Genomic DNA, 22451 nt, shown 5'->3' with positions numbered 1-22451 from the left:
GCAGGAGCGGCTTATCTTCTGGTCAGCAGGATCTTTGTAGCTGGCGGTTAACCTGTTGTGCTAGGCCACAACCCCACAAACATAAACTATGTTCCCACCCATTGTTTGATTTCTCCATTCAAACCCATATTTTTAACTCGTCAAGATCCAATTCCAATAATCTCACTAATTGGCAGGCTTCAAAATAACTCCAATTTATTCTCTGCTTCCGTATCTTTCCCCCAGCCTCAGACTGCCAAGCTAATTCAAGAATGTATCAAATAAGCTCACTAATACAAACAGACTTTTTCTATAAATTGGCAGGTGTTTACGTTTGGTCACAATGCCAACCTGGATTCCAAAACACATCCACCTTAGGGCAGAAACCCATGTAATTATAGAAAAAACTGACCAAATAGCAAGCTGACATATAGCTAAATCCCACTGATTTACGGGGTCTATTCTTCTTGAGTAAAAAACCAGTATTGAAACTTGTGTTTATCAAATCTTCACAAAAGATTCCTTTAATCTTCAGCTTTTTCACCAGACAGGATTCCTTGCTTTTAGCAGAAGTGCTAATTATCCCTTCAAGAACTAAGCAACTTTCTTGTAAATTTAAATGCAATATATATATTTGAGTTCCGTATCAAAAGTAGTATTTGCAGACTCTGTATTTTTCCTTACTACAAAAATGCTATTATTTCACTGCTTTTACCCAGCTCACTCTGGAAAAGCTATCTTTTTCTTCTCTCAGAATTCCACATTGAACTCCTCTATCAAGAAAATGGGGGACACTGCAGGGGTTAGGAGGTTTCATACAGAGAGAGAACAATTTAAGGTAAGAAGAATCATTCCATTTCCGCTGGGTTTGTGGAGAGATACCTTGAATATCCTAGAATGAGTTTTAGATTCTTCTGTTTCTAGCTAAATACGATACAGCATGACCCCTGTATCCCTATGTTCCTGAACATTGCATGAATATGTGAAAAGGTGGATAATAGTGCACCTTATTATTTTATTGGAATGATTACAGAGATACCAAGAAGAAGGTATAGCTTGTGTATTGGTTCCACAGATGCAGGGTCCGTATTGTACTTCAAGCTCAGTGGTTCTCAACCTGTGGGTCCCCAGGTGTTTTGGCCTTCAACTCCCAGAAATCCTAACAGCTGGTAAACTGGTTGGGATTTCTGGGAGTTATATGCCAAAACACCTGGGGACCTATAGGTTGAGAACCACTGTTCAAGCTTGAGTAACTTGCAAGGACTTTTCAAGAAAACGAGTGGACATATCAAATAGCATTTCTGGAGGATGTATTTGTGTAAGTCCTGGGGAGCAAAGTAGCCTTCTGCCAGCATGATAAGTCCTTCCAAGCTTTATACTTGCTTTATATCAGTGGTTCTCAAACTGGGGTCCCCAGATGTTTTTGGCCTACAACTCCCAGAAATCCTAGCCAGTTTACCAGCTGTTAGGATTTCTGGGAGTTGAAGACCAAAAACATCTGGGGACCCCAGGTTGAGAACCACTGCTTTATATAGTGCAGTGGTTGCCAACCTTTGGGCTGTTGGGAATCATCCTGGACTACTCAAGTCTAAATGTAGTCAGATAGATGATAGAGTTAGATTGAGGGAACCCTTTCCCCGTTTCCAAAGCATGCCTAGATAGGATTCACCATTGTTTCCTGCTTCCCGTCCTATTTAGGTCAGCCCACCCTTTGATGATTCTAGAAATGTGATCTCTCCTAGGGCTTTGATGTAACTTCCCCCAATTTGGCCTTTTGGAATGTTTATGGCCCTAGAGAAGAACAGCCCCACAAGGCTTAGTCGCCAATCCAGCTTCCTGCTTTGTTCCAGAGAGGACGCACCTCTGTCCTCTACTAGCCAAGATGTAGCTATCTAGAGCTTTGTTATTTTAATCCGTCTATGTGTATTAGAACAGGATAGATTAGCTAGTTAGGTCCAAACCTTTTCTATCCATCAATGGATTTCTTTTTACCTCAATAAATGCTTTTAAACTTTAAAGCTAACTTTGCATCTCTTTGCCTTCCTGATGACACAGAGGCCTTCCAAAACTCACACCGTGTAAGTCTCACCGCTGCTGCAATTTTTACTCTGCTATTTTAATGGGAATTTACCTCATAAAGAGGGTGATTAGAGCTTAACAGCTCGTCCATTCCCAACATGGGCCTCCAAGTGTTTTGGACTTCAACTCCCAGAAACCCCAGCCAGCTTACCAGTGGGAGCTGAATTGTGGGAGCCAAAGTCCAAGACACCTGGAGGCCCAAAAATTGAGAACCACTGATATAGTGGGTGATGGGCTGTGCTACAGTCCATTAAACCAGAAATATTTATTGTATTTTGCTAGATTTATGGGCAGACGTGTAGAGAGGAAAACTGACAGATGGAAGCTGCCAAGGCCATTCTTGTGAGAACAAGAATGCAAAGGCAGCGGGGTGATAACTCCAGGGAAAGCTGAAGGTTTTTGCTTGTTCACAAATAGGAACACAGCCTATGTAAATGGTTGAATTGCTTGCACTGAAATGTGTACTGTAAGATTGCAAAAGCTGTCAGTCTTAATAATAGCTATGTGCTGTGATCAACTTCAATTTCTGAATAAAGCTGCTAAACTTTTTAAAGCTTTTGTTTTCTGAAATGGAATTAGCCTGCACATTATATCCTCAGACCCAGTGGAGTTTCCCAGTTTTGGAGGGCTGTGCATGAATGCTTGAACCTCACTGTGACTGAAACAAATAGGGTATTAGCTAGAACTATATATGTTCACCAGATGAACACTAACCTCCACCAGCATTTGTCTGATGGGCTTCCCTTCTGCTCTGCATATATTCTCGCTTAAATGTACAACAAGAAGGGCAAATAGAGGTCCTGGGGCAATTAGATTTTTTCAATATAACTCCAACCAGAATTCTTTCTTTTTTTAGTTTTGGATAGCACAGGGAAGGTTAACATACCTGCAATGCTTGCTTTGCTGTCTGTGCCCCTGTTCAGAAGATTTCACCCCATATTCTGTACCCGTGACAATTGAATTTTGAAAAATTTGCGTTGTCGTGGAAATGCAGGTTGGTGATTGGCTTTTCAAGATCACTTTAAAAGAATCTGGAGAATTCAGGGCTACGTTTACATTGTAGATGTACTGCAATTTAACACCACTTTACCTGCCACAACTCAATGTGGGGTTTTTGAAGACCCCCCCCCCCCAAGGCAAACCTATCACAAGGATTTCTTGGCAAGAATTGTTGGGAGGAGGATTCTTTATCTTCCCTCTTGAAGTGTATCATCCTCCTCCAATCAGTAAACCTGTTGGGGCTACTCATAAAGGATTGGCATGTATTTTGTGACATGTGGCATATTAGTAATAGACCTGATATGATTCCTCAATCAAAGGTAGATGATACTGTTCAACTACAATATGGTGTTTGTGGATAGCAGGAACTACATCCAACAACAATTTCAAAAGCATGCTATTTATTTATGTATTTATTTATTTACGACATTTCTACCCCGCCTTTCTCAACCCCGGAGGGGACTCAAGGCGGCTTTACACATAGGCAGCTATTTGATGCCTTGAAAACAGTGCACAATTCAAATGGACATTGAAAGAGAATTATAAAATACATTAAAACAATTAAAAGGTAAAGGTAAAGGTTTTCCCCTGACATTAAGTCCAGTCATGTCTGACTCTAGGGGTTGGTGCTCATCTCCATTTCTAAGCCGAAGAGCCGGTGTTGTCCGTAGACACATCCAAGGTCATGTGGCTGGCATGACTGCATAAAGCGCCGTTGCCTTCCCGCTGGAGCGGTACCTATTTATCTACTCACATTTGCATGTTTTCGAACTGCTAGGTTGGCAGGAACAATTAAACAATTAAAACATTTAAAAACAGTCCATTCACATTTAATCACATAATCCAATCCACAAGTGTTATCCGGGCCGTTCCAAAAGTCATTGCACATCATTCCATATATGTCTATTGCACCAATTCTCCAAAGGCTTGTCCACAAAGCCACGTTTTCGGTCTCTTACAGAAGGTCAGAAGGGAGGGATCTGATCTAATATCATTTGAGAAGGTTATACTTTTGAGAATCCCTCAGCTAACGTGGGTGCCAGAAGGATTCTGGGAGTTATAATCCAAAAAGTAATGTGTCCAGGTTGTACATCCCTATTCTAAAATCTCACTCTTGAGGGCAGTGGTTTCCAACCTGTGGATCCCCAGGTGTTTTGGCCTACAACTCCAAGAAATCCCAGCTAGTTTACCAGCTGATAGGATTTCTGGGAGTTGAAGGTCAAAATATCCGGGGACCCACAGGTTGGGAACCACTGCTTTAGGGCAACACCTATAGAGTTAACTGTTAGCCATGTGGGACGGGATGTTCTGGGAGTTAGAGACTAAACCTTTAAAGATTTAGTCCAAAGGTAAAGGTAAAGGTTTTTCCCTGACATTAAGTCCCGTCGTTTCCGACTCTGGGAGATAGTGCTCATCTCCATTTCTAAGCCGAAGAGCTGGCATTGTCCGTAGACACCTCCAGGGTCATGTAGCCACCATGATTGCTTGCAGCACCGTTACCTTCCCGCCGGAGCGGTACCTATTGATCTACTCACATTTGCATGTTTTCAAACTGCTAGGTTAGCAGAATTTTCCCCAAAACGATATGCCAATAAAAAGATTGTCCTTGTTATCAAAACTATGGAAACCCAGTTTGGAAATTTCCTTTTTAACAACTGGAGTATGACAAGCTTTCTGCCATGATAATCGCAACCTCTCAGTTATTAATGCTACATTTCAGTAGCAGTTCCAGAAACAGGCTTCTGTGCTCCAATTAATGCTATATTTCTGCAGCAGCTCCTCTGACAGGTTTCTGTGTTCAACATACCTAAGGTACAATTTAAGGTACAATGGGAAATAATCAGTTTCAACAGATTCTTCTCCTTGCTCTTTGCTCTGAGAGCTCCGAGGAACTACATTTCATTTTTGTTCCCTTATTAATGCTTAACCTGTTGGCCCTCATATTTGCTGGGAACCCACTGCTTTTTTAAAGGCTCGCTTTGCATGCACAAACTTTTGGAGGCTCATAATGAGCATCGGACTGGAGTAAGTGACCCCCTTGTGCCAATTTAGAAAAAGCCATGGCAAAAAAAGAAAACAAAGTTCCCTCCTGGTCTTTTTGCTCCTGGGTTTGTATGTAAAATGTTGTTGTAAAATCAAAAGTGAATCCATTCCTTCCGTGTGCTGCAGGGCTTTCAGTTTTGAGATTGCGTTCTTTCATAGCGTGGTTTTCATATCTCCTCTTCCCCTCCCCTCAGCCCACCTTTTCAGTTTCTCATCTCAGGATGAGTATCTTTTGTACCTTGTATTAAATTACTGCACATATTTTTTTTCTCCCTCTGGCAAGTTCAAGTCAGGAAACGACTTTTGTAGAATAAGAATCACTCAGATTCTGAGGCAGAGGATTTTACATTGTGTTCCAGGAAATTAAGTGGGTTTCTTTGAGGACCTTATCAAAGCTTCCTCAATGAGAAGAGGAGTCATGGCTGGATGGGCTCCCCTACTATAAAAGACTGCTCCCCTCCCCACTTTGCCTGAAATCTTCCTCCGCAATCTACTGATCTGATACCTGCAGGGGAATGGGGTGGAGAAAACACTGAGATGCATGAATGTGCTTGGTTGCAGAAGACTGCAGGTTGCTAATCATACATTTTAAACCTCAGTGTAAAGAGTAAAACAGCATATTTCAGCAGGCAAAGAGCTGAAATATCACCTTCCTCCATGAAGACTGTTCTGTTTACAAGCGGGTTTTCTGTATCAATATAGAAAAGCATTCAGAAATGACATTTTTCATTCACAGCCAGCTATACTGTTACTGAAGAAGTTAGTGTCTATGGTGCAGAAAATTTGCATTGAGTGCTGCTGCAAAAGAACTACCCAAAGTGCTGAACTCTGAAATTTGGATTGGCCTCCTCCCTTGTTATTTGTTGCATGCCTTCAAGTCCTTGGGCCGGGCTGTGGAGCAGCTGGCTAGTAACCAGCTGCAATAAATCACTACTGACCGAGAGGTCATGAGTTCGAAGCTCAGGTAGGGTTAAGCCCCCGACCATTAAATAGCTCGGCTTGCTGTTGACCTATGCAGCCCCGAAAAGACAGTTGCATCTGTCAATTAGGGAAATTTAGGTACGCTTTATGCGGGAGGCTAATTTAACTAATTTACAACATCATAAAACTGCCAGCAAAACACGAGGAAAGGAATGAGGAAGTACAGCCACTAGTGGACAGTGAAGCAACAGCTCCCCCTGTGGCCGGAATCGTGAAGCTGGAAAAAAATGTTAAATGCCTCTGTGTCTGTCTATATATGTTGTTGTCTGTTGGCATTGAATGTTTGCCATATATGTGTTCATTGTAACCCACCCCGAGTCCCATTTGGGGTGAGAAGGGCGGAATATAAATACTGTAAATAAATAAATAAATAAATTGGTGGGGACACCAAGGCAAACCTATTCTGGGATTATTCTGGCAACATTTGTTCAGAATAGTTTTGCCATTGCCTTCCTCTAAAGCAACATTTCTCAACCTGGGGTCATGAGAGGATATCAGAAGGGTCGCCAAAGACTATCAGAAAACACATATTAATTCTCAGTTCTCTCCAGAGGTAGATGGCCTACATCTCCTCTAAATCACTATCAATTCCTCCCAAAAACCTTCAGTATTTTCTGTTGGTAATGGGGGTTCTGTGTGGGAAGTTTGGCCCAATTCTATCACTGGTGGGGTTCAAGGGGCTCTTTGATTGTTGGTGAAGTATAAATCCCAGCAACTACAACTTCCAAATGTCAAGGTCTATTTTCCCCAAATTCCACCAGTGTTCACATTTGGGCAAATTGATCCAGATCCATCATTGTTTGAGCCCACAGTGCTCTCTAGATATAGGTGAACTACAACTCCAAAACTCAAGGTCAATGCCCACCAAACCCTTCCAGTATTTTCTGTTGGTCATGGGAGGTCTGTGTGCCAAGTTTGGTTCAATTCCATCATTTGTAGAGTTCAGAATGCTCTTTGATTGTAGGTTAACTATAAATCCCAGCAGCTACAACTCCCAAATGACAAAAATCAATCCCCCACAACCCCACCAGTATTCAAATTTGATGTATTGGGTATTTGTTCCAAATTTGGTCCAGTGAATGAAAATACATCATTCCTACATATCAGATATTTACATTATGATTCCTAACATTAGCAAAATTACAGTTAAGTATTAGCAATGAAAATAATTTTATGGTCGGGGGTCACCATAACATGAGGAAGTGTATTAAAGGGTTGTGCTATTAGGAAGGTTGAGAACCACTGCTCTAAAAATAGAAGAGTGTGACTTACCCAAGGTCACCAATTGTTTTCATGGACAAGAAGGGATTCAAACTCTTTAATAAGGTCACCATAAGTTGGACCAACTTGAAGGCACACAACAACTTTCAGGATGCTCCTGAAACCAATATCATACACCTGTTGTGCATGTATGTGTGTCTTTAAGTTGCCTATTGACCACATGAAGTTTCTATGGCCGAGCAGGCACTTGAAACCTGGTCTTCAGATTGGTAATCCAGCACTCTATACCACACTGCTTCTCCTTAAACAGTTGTGTTTGCATGCCTTCAAATCACCTGTCAACCTATGGTGACCTCATACATTTCATAGGGTTTTCTTAGGCAAGGGGTGGTTTTACTAGTTCCCGCCTCTGAAATATAGCCTCTAGCACCTCATATTCATAAGCAGTCTCCCATTCAAGTGAGACTGTGTCAACTAGAGCTGACCCTGCTTAGCTTCGAAGATCGGATGGGACCTGGTGCCATAAGCTTCCCATCCCATTTCTAAAAAAAATATTATCATCAATCAACAGTATTGCTACATAATCATTAGCATATACAGGCAATCTCCAAGTTATGAACAAGATTGGTTCTGTAGCTTTGTTCTTAAGTTGAATTTTATGTAAGGTAGAACAGCTACTCTTTTAAGTGTAGCTCCAACCACACACACAGACACACACATATATATTTGAAACACATACACACATCTTTGGGTGACATAGGGATGGGCTTACACCCCTGTGTTGAATGTTTTGCTGTCTGCACCCCTGTTCGGGTAATTTCACTTCACTTTCTATCCCTGAGATATCATTGGATTTAAAATAGAGGGCCTCAGTGAAAAAAACCCTAAAAATAATAAACTCCCAACATGAAAGCCACTGCATATATATTAATCATTATTCCCCATGGGTTAAATAAACTCTGAAGAAAACAGTTACCTTATTTGATTGTACTTGCTGTTCAGTCCCCTGTGCTGCTAGGAACAAGGGAGGAGAATGCAGGTTCATTTCTCTTCCCGTCCTGATAAGAAACAGCTGGGTCTCAAAGCAATATTACAAGGTTGAGCAATTCAATAAGGCCAAACAGAGCCATTGCTCTTAACCTAAAATCTACCTTTCTTTCTTAAAAGGTACTACGCAATGTAGCTATGGAAATGCTACCCCCCACCCCACAAACACTGTCTTTTAAGATTCATAGCAATCCATTTCGGAGTTTGGAAATGAATATGTTGCAGACTGTGCATCTTAAAATGTATGGGGGGAACTTTTGGTAAACTTTATGGTGTAAATATAAAATGCAATGTTGTCAAGCTTACAGCACTGTACTTGCTGAACAGGTTGCCAGGCAAAATTTGTGATGATTTGCAATTTTTCTTTGTTGTCTCAAAGTAAAATATTTCATCTATGGTACTTCTCAGAGTCATGCCAGGAGTGCACCCACAATTCAAAGTTTAAAATATGTTCTCCTGTTCTAATTTTAAGTTGTTGCGTTGTTTTGCTTTTACTTGATTTGTTAGAAGACATATTTATTGCTGCATGTTATAAATCATCTCAACTTATACAATTTCCCATCCATGTGAGTTTGAAACTGTTTCTGTCTTAAATAATAATTCAATGTCTTGAAACCTATTGGGCAATTGCAAATAAATAACCTGCATTTGTGCACTGGCAACTACTATGTATTCATGATCCTTAGGCAGCACCTATTTTAGTGGCTACCTATGTATTCAGCCCTAAACTCCACTTGCTACGGAGCCATTGTGATCAACAGTGGTCTGTTCCTCTGTCAATCAGGAAGCAGCTGCTCGGCTTTCTCACCCTCTCCACATTCAAACATGCTAGTGATCTCTTTTCTGCTTGTTATGCCAGAGAACACTTATGGGACAGGGTGGGAACATTAGGTAACTACTAAGGGTATGCAATTTTTCATTAGTCCTTCTAAGTCGTATCAAATTCGTTAACTTCATACTTTTGATGCAATATCCGATGCAAAGGTGTGGCCCACACCAAAAACTTAAGAATCAAAACTTACCCAATACTTCTTTGTTTGAATTTTAGAAATCATGGAAGCCTCCAAAAGTCAGTTTCATTTTCAGTGCAAGAAAGCAAAACAAAGCCAAAAAGGCTGCCATTCCTATTTAAATTAATGGCCTCTAACCATTAGGAGAGGGAAGCAGCAGGGAGAAAGTAGAGTTCGATGGGAAAGAGAATGAGAAAGCATAGAATTCTGGGAAATGTAGTTTGGGAAGGTAAGGAGCCCTTTGCCAGAGAATTCATAAGGCCCTGCCCTAAACTACATTTCCCAGAATTCTGCAGTGCTCAATATCAGAAAGCCCCAATCAGGACAGGGGAGAGATTTGTCTCTCCATAGCAGCAGCCAGCCAGAGTTCCAATTAATGGTTGAATCTTCAAAGAGGAGGACTGACTGATACTTCTAGTAAGTAAATCTCTGAGCTGGGCTGGGAAGAAACCCCTAAATGGAAGTTCTGTCGGTTAATATGAGAGACATTCAATGAGGTAGCTGTTGTAACTTTAAAAAAAGGTTTTTATCAAAACATCAAAAAACTACCTAAAATTAGTTGATGTATGAATATTTCTAAATGTTGGGGGGAATTATCCTCTTTTATCTTGTGTTATTGTATAGAAAATTCAAGGAAATTGCTCTTGTAGTTTTTTTTTTAAAAAATGTTGTTTATAAAAACTTTGAAAATTCCTCCAAAAACCATGGATAAGAGAAACGTTCTGAAACTTGATGAGTTAACAGTGGTAAATGTGTTCTACCATTGTAGCAAGTTTCACCCCAATAGGTGCACAAATGAGGGAGAAAGGAGCCCCTGAAGTTTTCCCGCTTGCACAATTACTATAATGAAAGAGTAACTCAATTTCATTCCTCTAGTTATAGTAACAAAACTTTCACCAACAGCACTTTAGAAACAAAACAGCAGTGCTCCCTAATTTTGTAATGAGTTTTGAAACAATTTTTTCATTGATCGCACAGCCCTAGTAACTACATTTCGGTTGACAGGCAAATGGACCCCATGTCAATCCCAGGGGCTGCTTATTGAGAAGTAGGGTAGGGTAGACCACATTGGAATTCACTATGTGGCAGCATTGTTAGAGTGCTACCTAGAACACAATGCTTATATAGATTTTCAGTGTATATTTCCAATGTCCAACACAAAAAATTATTTCGGAAGACCAGATTCTGGGAAAACATGTTGTCTTTAAATGGCTCCCCTCTTTCCCCAATTATTCATCCTGATACATCAGCCACATTTATGGCACACTAAGTGGATACAAATTCTATGATGTGTGTAGGAATATTGACTTGAGATATTAGTTATTGTAGTATAGTTACATTTCATAAGAACTGCTTTAAATTCACATTTTCTATATTTACTGTAGGTTTCCAAGTTGAAAAACTATCATAATGAAAAGCATCTAAAACATGGGATTATAAAATGCTTTTGTCTACCCCATTATCCTTTGCTCTTAATAACTTGTTGGGGAATTCCACTGTGATGGAGTAGAAAGATAAAGGACCCTAAATGGGAGATCATGAGCCTTATATTAATCCATCAATGGTCAGAGTTTGGGTCCAGACAGCTTGAGTCCAGGTTTAAATTGTGTTATTTCTGTCTTTGTTCCCCTTGGACCACATAAAATCTGAGCTATTATTTTAAAACATCAGATTCAGATTGGGTCAGTGGTTCAACCTACAGGAAAATAACAATGCAAATTAGTCCCAATTAGTTGTAATTCCAACCTTTACGTGATACATGGCGTTCACTGTGCCCTAGAGCAGTCACAGGTCTTTTCATTAAATGTAAAGCAGTGTCTGAGTCTCAAGATGTATCCAAAGGGTTGCATTTCTCAAATTAGCCTCAACACGTTTCAGCTAAGATACAATATATGTGCATAACAAGGCATGGACTGAAGGGATGAAATAAATATATGTGCACACATGCCTTATTCTAATTTGTACATAAAATGCAATAATTAAGAAATAATGTATGGAACCAAGGAAAAGTGCACATGACTTAAATATCCTAAAAGCACCGGGTCCTGCTTGATATTGGAGGCTAAGCAGGGTCAGTCTGGGTGAGACCTCCAAAGAATACCAAGTGGTACAGGCTATATTTCACAGGAAGGAACTGGCAAAAACACCTCTTACTATTCCTTGTCTAAGAAAACACTGCAAAATTCATGGGATTACAAGTTGACAGGAGACTTGAAGGCACGCACACACACACAAAATTGCATATATATAAAGCACTACTCTCTAATTGGGATGGACAACACGTGAGGAACAGAGGCCAATTCACTCTCCTTCAAGCTGTTTTCTATGGGCTGCATCCCCATAGACCGAAACCTCTGCAGTAGATAAAATGTAGTAAGTAAAGGTAACGTCTAGTTGTGTCCAACTCTGGGAGTTGGTGCTCATCTCCATTTCTAAGCCAAAGAGCTGGCGTTGTCAGTACACATCTCCAAAGTCATGTGGCAGGCATGACTGCATCGAGTGCCGTTACCTTCTTGTCAGAGCAGTACCTATTCATCTACTCACATTTGCATGTTTTCGAACTGCTAGGTTGGCAGAAGCTGGGGTTAACAGTGGGAGCTCACCCTGCTCCCTGGATTTGAACTGCCAACCTTTCGGTTAGCAAGTTCAGCAGCTCAGCAGTTTAACCTGCTGCGCCACCGGGGAGTAGGTAGATTTTAAGGGGGGTAGTGGACATTTGAGGGCCATTAAAGCAGAGTGCAAGATCATAGAATATCTGTGGGCCACATATGCCCATCCCTATTCTAAATATTTGTAAATATTTACAGAGCAAATTGAAAAATAATCCAGTGTTGTCTTCCACTGCTAAACAATAAGGGATCAGTAAGCTTTTCTGTTTCACTATATAGCATTTACAGAACTACATTTTTTTTTTACAATGGGTTTTGCTAATGTGGTGCAATTCTAAATTTGAAGGCGTTCTGTTTCGGAGCTATTCCAGACATAATGATATAGTCTATGAGAGTGTGCCACAAAACAGACCTACTGGACCTCCCTTCTTCAGGGTCCAAGTAAGAGGCTTCATAACGTAACTAGCACAGGGCCACATCTGTCCTGAATCCGACACTGCCTGGCAGGTGGGATGATGTGGAAAGGATTCCATCAATTGAAAGCCAGAGTTGTACACTCGAAATAGATGTCTTCTTCAATTTAATAGAGGAATGTTTAGCTAATTAAGTATTGTATTCAGCTTACTTCTCTCTCACACACACAAAAGTATGAATGAATAAATTTAATTATAAGGTCACAGATCAGCTTACAACATTAAAATTAGAAGTTCAAAACATTAAAAGCAGAAAGTCCAGAACAGGACATGCAACCATCCTAATCAGCTTTATATATGATACTTAATGAAAACCTGTGGATATAGATATTAAAATGAATAGGTAAAACATTATCCCATAAAATAATCTGCAATCTTCCCCCTTAATTTTACAGCTGCAGCACAAAATTTATCCACTCTAAAAGTGATTCATGATTCCTTACCCTCTATTAGATGTTTTAGATAACAGATAATATTCATCATTTCTGCCAGGGATCTTCTGTACAAAAAGAGCAATAAAAAGCAGACTGAATATCCCCATAAAAGCGACAGCGTAATAGAACATGCCTGGCAGTTTCCACTTCCTTCAAACAGAAAGAGTATTCAGAGCAAACGTATATGGTCACTGACTGACCAAGCAAGTATGGCATTTAAAAGAGCCTATCAGGATTCCCATTTTACTGCCTTTATGAGATTTATGTAAAGCTAAAGAGCTCCAGGAAGCCTGTATTACAGAGACAAGCAAGTGTAGTTGGTCTAGGGGCCAATTTCCTACTCTTGGGATGCCGAAAGTACTACTTGGTCATATCTTGCCCTCATTTGGTGACTAAGTGGCTGTTGTGGATGTGTATTTTAAATTGTATGCTATTTATTTATCATGTCGGAAGCTAATTGAGGGTACAGTTATAATGTATTTTTAAAAAACACAAAGTAAATTAAAAACTTGACATTATGCTAGATTTCCTTTGACCAGAAGTTGGCCACTTGGAGTGCCTCTGGTGTCGCTGTAAGAAGTTCCTCCATTGTATATGTGGCAGGGCTCAGGCTGTATTGTAGCAAGTGGTCTGTAGTTTGCTCTCCTCCACACTTGCATGTCTTGGACTCCACTTTGTAGTCCCATTTTTTAAGATTAACTCTGCATCTTGTGGTTTGTTCAGTGCTTTCCAAGTCGCTCAGTTTTCTGTGTGACCAGGAGGGAGTTTCTCATTCAGTCTCAGCCATGGATTGAGGTTCCGGGTTTTAACCTGCCACTTTTGGACTCTTGCTTGCTGAGTTGTTCCTGCGAGTATCTCTGTAGATCTCAGAAAGCTGTTTCTTGATTTAAGCCCTTGGAATGCTGGCTGATACCGGAACACGGGATGTGCTGGAGATGTCAATGCCTTGGTCCTTTCATTGCTGGCTGCTGCTTCCCGACCAATGTCAGGTGGTGCGATACTGGCTAAGAAGTATAATTTCTCCAGTGTAGGGCATAGGCATCCTATGATAATGTGGTATGTCATATTAAGTGCCACATCCACTGTTTTAATGCAGCGAGATGCTTTCCACACTGGGCATGCATATTCAGCAGCAGAGTAGCAAAGTGCAAGGGCAGATGTCTTCACTGTATCTGGTTGTGATCCCCAGGTTGTGCCAGTCAGCTTTCGTATGATATTATTTCTAGCACCCACTTTTTGCTTGATATTCAAGCAGTGCTTCTTTTAAGTCAGCACAGTCCAGAGTAACTCCCAGTTATTTTGATGTGCTACAATGCCCCAGTGGGATTCCTTCCCAGGTAATCCTCAGAGTTTGAGATGCTTGTCTGTTTTTAAGGTGAAAAGCTCCTCTGTGCTTCAGATGGATTAGGGATCAGCTAGTTTTCCCTGTAATAGGCAGCAAGAACATCAAGAGCTTCGGAGAGCTTCTGTTCAACAATTTCAAAGCTCTTTGCTTGAATGGTTATGGCATGATCGTCAGCATAGATGAAACTCTCTGTGCCTTCTGGCAGTGGCTGATCATTACTGTAAATGTTAAACGTTAATGGAGCAAGCACGCTCCACTCAGGCAGGCCATTCTTCTGTTTTTACCATATGTTTCTCTGACCCTGGAATTCAACAAAAAAGCTCCTGTTTTGTAGCAGATTTCTTATGAAGTGGGTGAGGTGATATTATAAGTTTTTCTCAGGAGAAGGCGATGATTTACAGTATCATATGCTGCTGACAGGTCTATGAAGACATCTCCTGTAATCTGCTTCCTCTAAAAACCAGCTTCTATGTGCTGTCAGGTGCAAAACATGTGATGTGCAGCTTTTGCCTTTCCTGAAACCAGCGAATGTTGTATGCATGAGTTGCAATGTTCTGTGTATGAGTTGCAGCTACACAACTCATATATGAAATATAGGCGGTCCCCATCTTGCAAACATCTTCTAACGTAAAAATGATCCTCTGAAGATGCCAGCCACAGATGTAGGTGAAACATCAGAGAAAAAATGCTTCTAGAACACGGCCATACAGTCCGGAAACCACACAATACCTCAACATTGTAATGGGTTTCCCATTTTAACATCATCCAAATAACATCACAAGTGTGCCCCAGTGATATCACAAAAGGCCACTCCAGACCTCAGGTTTTGGCCCTGACATCTCCAGACCTAGTATAGTCCTGAACAGGCAGTCCTACATGGAAGAAATAGGAGGGAGCATCACAACAGCTTGTAGGGCTTTACTCTCTGCCAAGTTGAAGCAGGATGTCAGTTGCTTTCTTCAAATTTGATTTGTATGTTTATCATGCTTGTTCTACTTCATGCCTCTTAAAAACCTACTTTTCTGCTTGATACTACACTTTGCAGCACCTAAATTTGAATTAGATTCTTAGCCCTATATTTTCTATGTATCATGGTTTGGGTCATTTAGACAAATTTAGAATGGTAGGCAAGGTTACTTATGAAGAGCCTTCTTTAAGAAGGGGAAGGAAGAAGCAGAAAATGGAAGGAATCAGAATAGTCCATAAATCATACAGTATTTCAGGCTGTGATCGCCCACTTTCCAAATGTATGTCTCATAGTAAATCTATTAAAAGGAATGGTGAAAAATGTGTTTCTGATGAAAAAAGGAACAAAAGACACAATTGTGACCATAATCTAAGTTCCATTGTGAAAATACTAAGCCTATGGGGTGCAATAGTAATTTTTAAGGACATGGCAAGTTGTAAAATTATAATTATTTTGAAGTTCTTTTCTCCTGTGCTTTTTATCCCTCTCTCTTTCTTTAACTGTATGTAAACTTATATTGAACAAGCTGTACCCGGCCACGTGTTGCTGTGGCCCAGTCTGGTTCAATGGGAAAGAAAGGATCGAGAAAGAGCAGGTTTCAGATATATGTGATTTCACAATGTTTATGGGTATGCAATATTTTTGGTTGATCCATTATCTGTGCAGATATAGAGATTATCTGGTTTGCTGACTTTGGAACATGCAACATATTATTGTCCATGTGAGAAGTAATCTGTGTCTAGATGTAAACCGTAGAATTCTAACGATTGCCCCTGTGTGTAAATATAGATAGATAGATGGCTGGATAGATATAAATATTTTTCTCTCTCTCTGCCCTCCCCTTGGCCATGCCCACATGTTATTTTCCTGAAGGGGGAGGCCACTGATCCCTCCCAGGGTGCGATCCCGATGTCCTTCCTATTATTGTTGTTGTAGCTCTTGTTAGTGGTAGTTGGGGCTCCAAAGACACCCCCCCCCTAAGCATAAGGAAGCTCTTCCTAAATGCCTCCTTTCCCTTTCCTCTCAGTCACTTATCCTCAGGCCTCAGGTCTACCTGCAGGCCTATTTCGCCCCTGCCATTGCCTAGGTGGCAATTCCTGGTCTGGCCCGTCTCCAAGGTGGAGGGAAAGATCCTTCTTCCCCTGCGCTGCCTTCCTCCTTTCCCTTTTACCCACTGCCTCTGGTTTCGCCTCAGCCCTTGACACCTCATTGTTGTTGTAGTTGTTATTAGTGGGTGGGAGGGGCTTCAAAGATGCCCCCCCTCCCAAAATGCAAAGAGTCTATTCCTAAATGCATCTCTTCTCTTCCCTTCCCTCTCAGTCACTCACCCTCAGGCCTCTTCCACCTCCGCCGTTGCCTTGGAAGCGATTCCCACTGTGGCCTGTCTTCGACACAGAGGGAAAGGCCTTTTTTCCCCTCTGCCTCCTTCTACCTTTCCCTTTCCCTCACCGCTTCTGGTTTTGCCTCAGCCCTTGTCATTCCCACACACTCTTCTATTTTCTTAAACAGTCTTAAGTAGTACAACGTTTGTTGCTTGGTTGTCCAGCAGATGGCACTGTTTGTGAACCAAAGCATGGTTTTACCTTTCTCAGGTGTAACATGTGTATAATAGTAAGTATGTGAATATCTAAAAACACTCACCAGTTCGAATGCTACGTTGTGTCCAAATTTCGAAGCAATCTGTGAAGTAGTTTGGGAGATATTAGGTTGTTCACAAATGGACATTACATTTTTATTTAAATAGATATGTTGGGTAATACATGGCATAATGGGAGAAGCAGATAAATACACAGATAAAAATAAAAATAAAAACTTTGTATATATTGTGAATTTCAATCAAGAAAACTTAGAATGAGGGGACTTCCGGTGTGGAAGAATGGCGACAAGACGTGTCCTCTGAGACTCTGTCGGAGGACCATCCTTCCCTCACGGCTGGGTAGAGCTAACGCTCCCTCTCCCATTGCGGACCGAAGCGGGGAGACAGCACAACCCACGAGGGTACCCGACGGCCTATAGAGGGGCTCCTCCAGCAAGGAGGGGCGCCTAGAAAGGTCCGGGAAAACCCTCACAGGGTACAGCGAGCCGAGGAGAAGTGAGCTGGTGATCGGGCTGACCACCAGCACATCGTCGCCACCACATCACGACAGACGAAAAAAGAAAAGAAAAGAAAAGGAAATGAAGAAAGAAGCCTACCGATGGGTAAGAACCCTTCATTCGAACAATTGATAACAATAGTAGTAAGGGTGCTCAAACTGGATGGAAGAGAATATATTAAGCGGAGGGAGTGAATGAACCGGTCTATTTGGAAGATAGAAAGCGGTTCATAGGGCAATGAAATACAGAGATCTTAGATATATGGAGATATTTTGGATGAAACAAGGAACTGCATGAATTGATCAAACTTAATATACGGGAAGGAAAAAAAAACCAAAACAAACAAACACAACTAGCAAATAACGAAGGCTGAGTTGGGAATATGGCGCCTGCAAGACACTAACCTTGAAAACGCCAATGTACAGGGTCAGGAAGTGACCTAAAGCCTGACGGTGCAGAGGAAGAGACGGCGCGGACGCCTGGGACGCGTGGGAGGTGAGATTGGAGAAACAGACTGAGAGGAGGAGGAAAAGGGGGGGAAGCCTCGCGGGGGATAGGATCTCGCGAGAAGACGACGAGAGGGCAAGAGGCGTAAAGGAGAAGGTGGCGTAAAGGAGAAGGGGGCGGGAACAGAGAAGAAGAGAACGAGAGAGGAAAGAGGCAGAAGAGAGATAAGAGTGTGAGCGAGGGAGACGTCCCGGAAGAAGGGGAGGCGAGGAGGAACAGACAACAGAGAGACGGAACAGAGACGACGAAAGCAACAAAGACTTGCCGGTGGTTAGTAAAAGACACCGGGCAGACTCAAAGACCCCCGCGAAAAGGTATAGACTGTGAGAAGGGAAGGGGAAAGAGGAAAAGGGGGGGGGGGGAAAGGGAATCAACCACAAAAGGACACCATACAGAACGCTTTAAGAGGATTACAAAAGCCCCGATAGGAAACCTTTGATGGGAAGAAGCCCAATAAAATTGGAAAAGGAGTAACTTCCTATTCTTCCGGATTAGACTTTAAAACATACTAGAGACTTGAAGATACAGATTATAGAGGTTTAAAGGTTATTATATTAACACGCCTGGATCCGAATTGATTTTTCAGAAAGATAGATAAAAGAGTGATATTTGTTGGTTTCTTTCTTTTGATATTTGGATAACGTCAATTCTGATATTATTAATATCCTTTTTCTTTCTCAGAAGATTTTCTCTCCTGGAACTATAGAGACTCCAGAGAGAGTTTGAAATCTCATTAAATAGACCTTAGGAGAAATAGAGATTCACCACCACATAAAATCGAGAAGTACAAAAGAAAGCCTTAGAGACTGAAGGAATAAAATAGAGGGGAAAAAAAATGGCCTACAGATTGCGAAGTGAGAAAGATACAAAGGACTCAAGAACTATGCAGAAAAGAACCTCAATTTCGGAAGAAGTTCAGGTTAAGGATATGACGGAAATGATCCTCAAAGAACTCTACAGAATGCAGGAGAAGCAAGGTGCGTATCAAAAACTGGCACAGGAACAAATGGCAGAATTTAAAAAAGAAATTAAAAACGAATTGAAGGGAATGAAGCATGATATAGGAACTTTAAGTCAAGAGCTAAAAGAATTAAAAAATGACAAAGTGGAATTAAGAAACCTCCACGGGAAATTACAAAGAGAAGTTCAAATCTTAGAACAGAAATCCAACAAAATAGAAGCCAAACAAGAAGTATTAGAAGCAAAAGAACTTGAATACCAACTCAGACTTCGTAATGTGTGGGAAGAACCAAGAGAAAACATAAGGATGGTGGTGATAGAAATTCTAGCGAACCTACTTCAAAGCTCAAAGGAGGACACAGAAGGTAGATTAGATCGAATATACAGAATTAATACTAATTACGCCAAAAGAAATAAAACAGCAAGAGATGTAATAGTAAACTTTACGAAGAAAATTTACAGAGATGAGATTCTAAAACTGAATAGTGAAAAATCCATCACATACAAGGAGAAAAAAGTGACAATACTGAAAGAAATCCCAATGGATACAATAAACAAGAGAAGAAAATATCTCTTTCTGGCAGATGAACTGAAAAAACATAACTTAAGGTTCCGCTGGGAGAAAGAAGGACTAATGACGACATATAGAGGAGAGAAACACTGGATAACATCAGAAGGAAAGGCACAAAACTTCTATAGAAAGATTAAAAAGGAGATGGAAGAAGAAGAGGAATTTGATAATACGGACAGAACAACGGAAAAAAAAATCCAGACAGAAACAACATGTAATACCTCAGGGAAGAAAGAAAGCAGACAGAGAACAACAGGCAAGAGAGGAGCACTCAATAGATGACAACAAAACAGAAGAGGAAGATGAGTCGGAAGGAGAGGTGGAAGAGAGTTCGTTGAACCATTCAGAGGAAGAAGGGAGGGATCCCAAGGATAAAGAAGAAGACCAGATATGAGTAGAAAACTAAAAATATATAGCGACAATGTCAACGGAATAAACGAACCCCAGAAAAGGAATAAAATACTTAATAAATTTAAAAAATTGGAATATGATATAATCTCGCTACAAGAAGTTCATATCAAACAAGGTCATGCTAAACTGTTAACACAACCAAAATTAGGCCAAGAATTCCATTCGTTAGATTCCCAAAAAAAAAGAGGAGTAGTAACTTATATTAGCCCTAAAATATCAGCTGAGCTAAGCTTTAAAGATAATGAAGGTAGAATATTAGGGGTAATGATAAAGCTAGAAAACTTAAAAATTTTGATATGCAACATCTACGCACCAAATGACTCGAAATCAAAATTCGTGGAAAAACTCAAAGAATTCTGGAGGGAAAAGGAATTTGATGGGATTATCCTGATGGGCGACTTCAATGGGGTTCTAAATAATGAAATAGATAAAAACCCTGGCAAAATCAGAGGGAATAGGAAAAATAAAGAAACAATTTCTAGAGAATTTAAAACGTTAAAAGAGGAATACAATTTGATAGACGTATGGAGATCACAACATGAAAAAGATAGAGATTTTACCTTCTTTTCTGCCAGACACAAAAGCTGGTCCCGCATAGACATGATTTGGATATCTAGATTGTTAAGTACTAAGGTCACAAAGTCAAAGATCCTACCAATGTTAGATTCAGATCATTGCCCAACTGAGATAATACTAAATCAAAAAAGAGGTAGATGGAGATGGAGGTTAGATGAAAACTTACTAAAAAGAGAAGAGGATATAGAAAAAAATAGGAAACTAATAGAAGAATTTTTTACGATCAATAATAGCCAAGGAATTTCACCCACAATAGTATGGGAAGCAAGTAAAGCTACTATGAGGGGTTATTTTTTACAACAAAGCATTCAAAAAAAGAGGAAAAGTTCGGAACAAATAAAACAGGCAATTGAAAAAATAATAGAAACAGAAAACAAACTAAAAAAGTATCCTAAGAATAATAAACTTTTGCAGGAACTGATAATGAGACAAAGAAACAGAGAATACTTGGAACTAGAACAGAGGGCAAAACAATTAAAGTATATAAAACAAAACCATTTTGAGAATGTGAATAAACCGGGACGCTGGCTATCAAGGAGGTTAAGGAGAAAAAGAGAAGCAACTTTTATAAATAGAATAAAAATTGGGGAGAAATATTTCTATACAGACAAAGATATATTGGATCAGTTTCATAAATTTTATAGCAAATTATATGAGAGGGATAACATAGATGAAGAAAAGATTACAAGGTACTTAGGAAAATTGAAATTAGAAAGGTTAACACCAGAGGAAAGAGAACTCCTAAATAAGGAGATTTCAATAAAAGAAATAGAAGAAGCAATCAGAAAAATAGACGGATCAAAAGCCCCAGGACCGGACGGCCTAACCGCAATATATTATAAGACTTTTAAAAAAGAATTAGCCCCACAACTCCAAAAGGTCATGAATATAATCAGAAATCAAAAGAAAATGCCAGATACATGGAAAGAAGCCACAATCACGGTAATACACAAAGAAAATAATGATCCAGAAGAAGTTAAAAATTATAGGCCCATCTCGTTATTAAATATTGATTATAAAATTTTCTCAAATATTATAGCAGACAGACTAAAAAAGTTCTTAACAAATTGGATAAAAGATGACCAAGTTGGATTTCTCCCAAACAGACATATAAAGGATAATATTAGAATAGTTCTTGACCTCATAGAATACTATGAAGTTAATAATCAGAGGGAAATGATATTTTTTAGCAATAGACGCCGAAAAGGCGTTTGACAGGGTGAATTGGAACTTTTTTAAATTTCTAGCGCAAGAATTAGACATGGGCTACTACTTTCAAAACATATTAGAAACTATATACCAAAATCAAACAGCTAAAATTATAATAAACGGCCAAGAAACAGCTCAAATCGAAATACAGAAAGGGACAAGACAAGGTTGCCCTCTGTCTCCATTAATATTCATAATGACTCTAGAAATTTTACTTAATAAGATTAGAGAAGATAAAGAATTACAGGGCACAGTAATCCAAGGGACACATTACAAAGTAAGAGCATACGCAGATGATTTAATTTGTTTTATCGAAGACCCGGTAACAAAAGGGGAAAAATGGATTGAGACTATCAAGGAATATGGAGATCTAGCAGGATTCAAGATGAATATAAGTAAAACCAAAGTATTAGCAAAAAACATCCAAAAGGAAAAACAAGAGAGGATAACAGAGCAATTGGGGGTCCAAATAATATCAAAAATTAAATATTTAGGAATAAATATAACATCAAAGAATACACAGCTATTGAAAAATAATTACGAGAAAACATGGAATGAAATAAAAAAAGAACTCGAGATATGGAAAAATCTAAAGCTATCATTACTAGGTAGAATGGCCACAATTAAAATGAACGTATTACCCAAAATGTTATTTTTATTTCAATGTCTCCCCATTTTAAGAAATCAGAAGAATTTCACAAATTGGAACAAAGATATAAGTAAATTTATTTGGAACGGAAGAAAACCTAGAATTAAAATAAAACATCTAACAGATGACAGGAGCAGGGGGGGATTTTCGTTGCCCAATCTGAAATTATATTACGAAGCAAGTAATATATTATGGATAAAGGACTGGATACAACTAAAAAACAAGAAGATATTAAATTTAGAAGGTTTCGACTTGCGCACGGGATGGCATTCATACCTCTGGTATGA

Source organism: Anolis carolinensis, chromosome 2, assembly GCF_035594765.1.
Source record: "Anolis carolinensis isolate JA03-04 chromosome 2, rAnoCar3.1.pri, whole genome shotgun sequence".
NCBI classification, from domain to species: Eukaryota; Metazoa; Chordata; class Lepidosauria; order Squamata; family Dactyloidae; genus Anolis; species Anolis carolinensis.
This window is presented reverse-complemented; position numbering follows the sequence as displayed.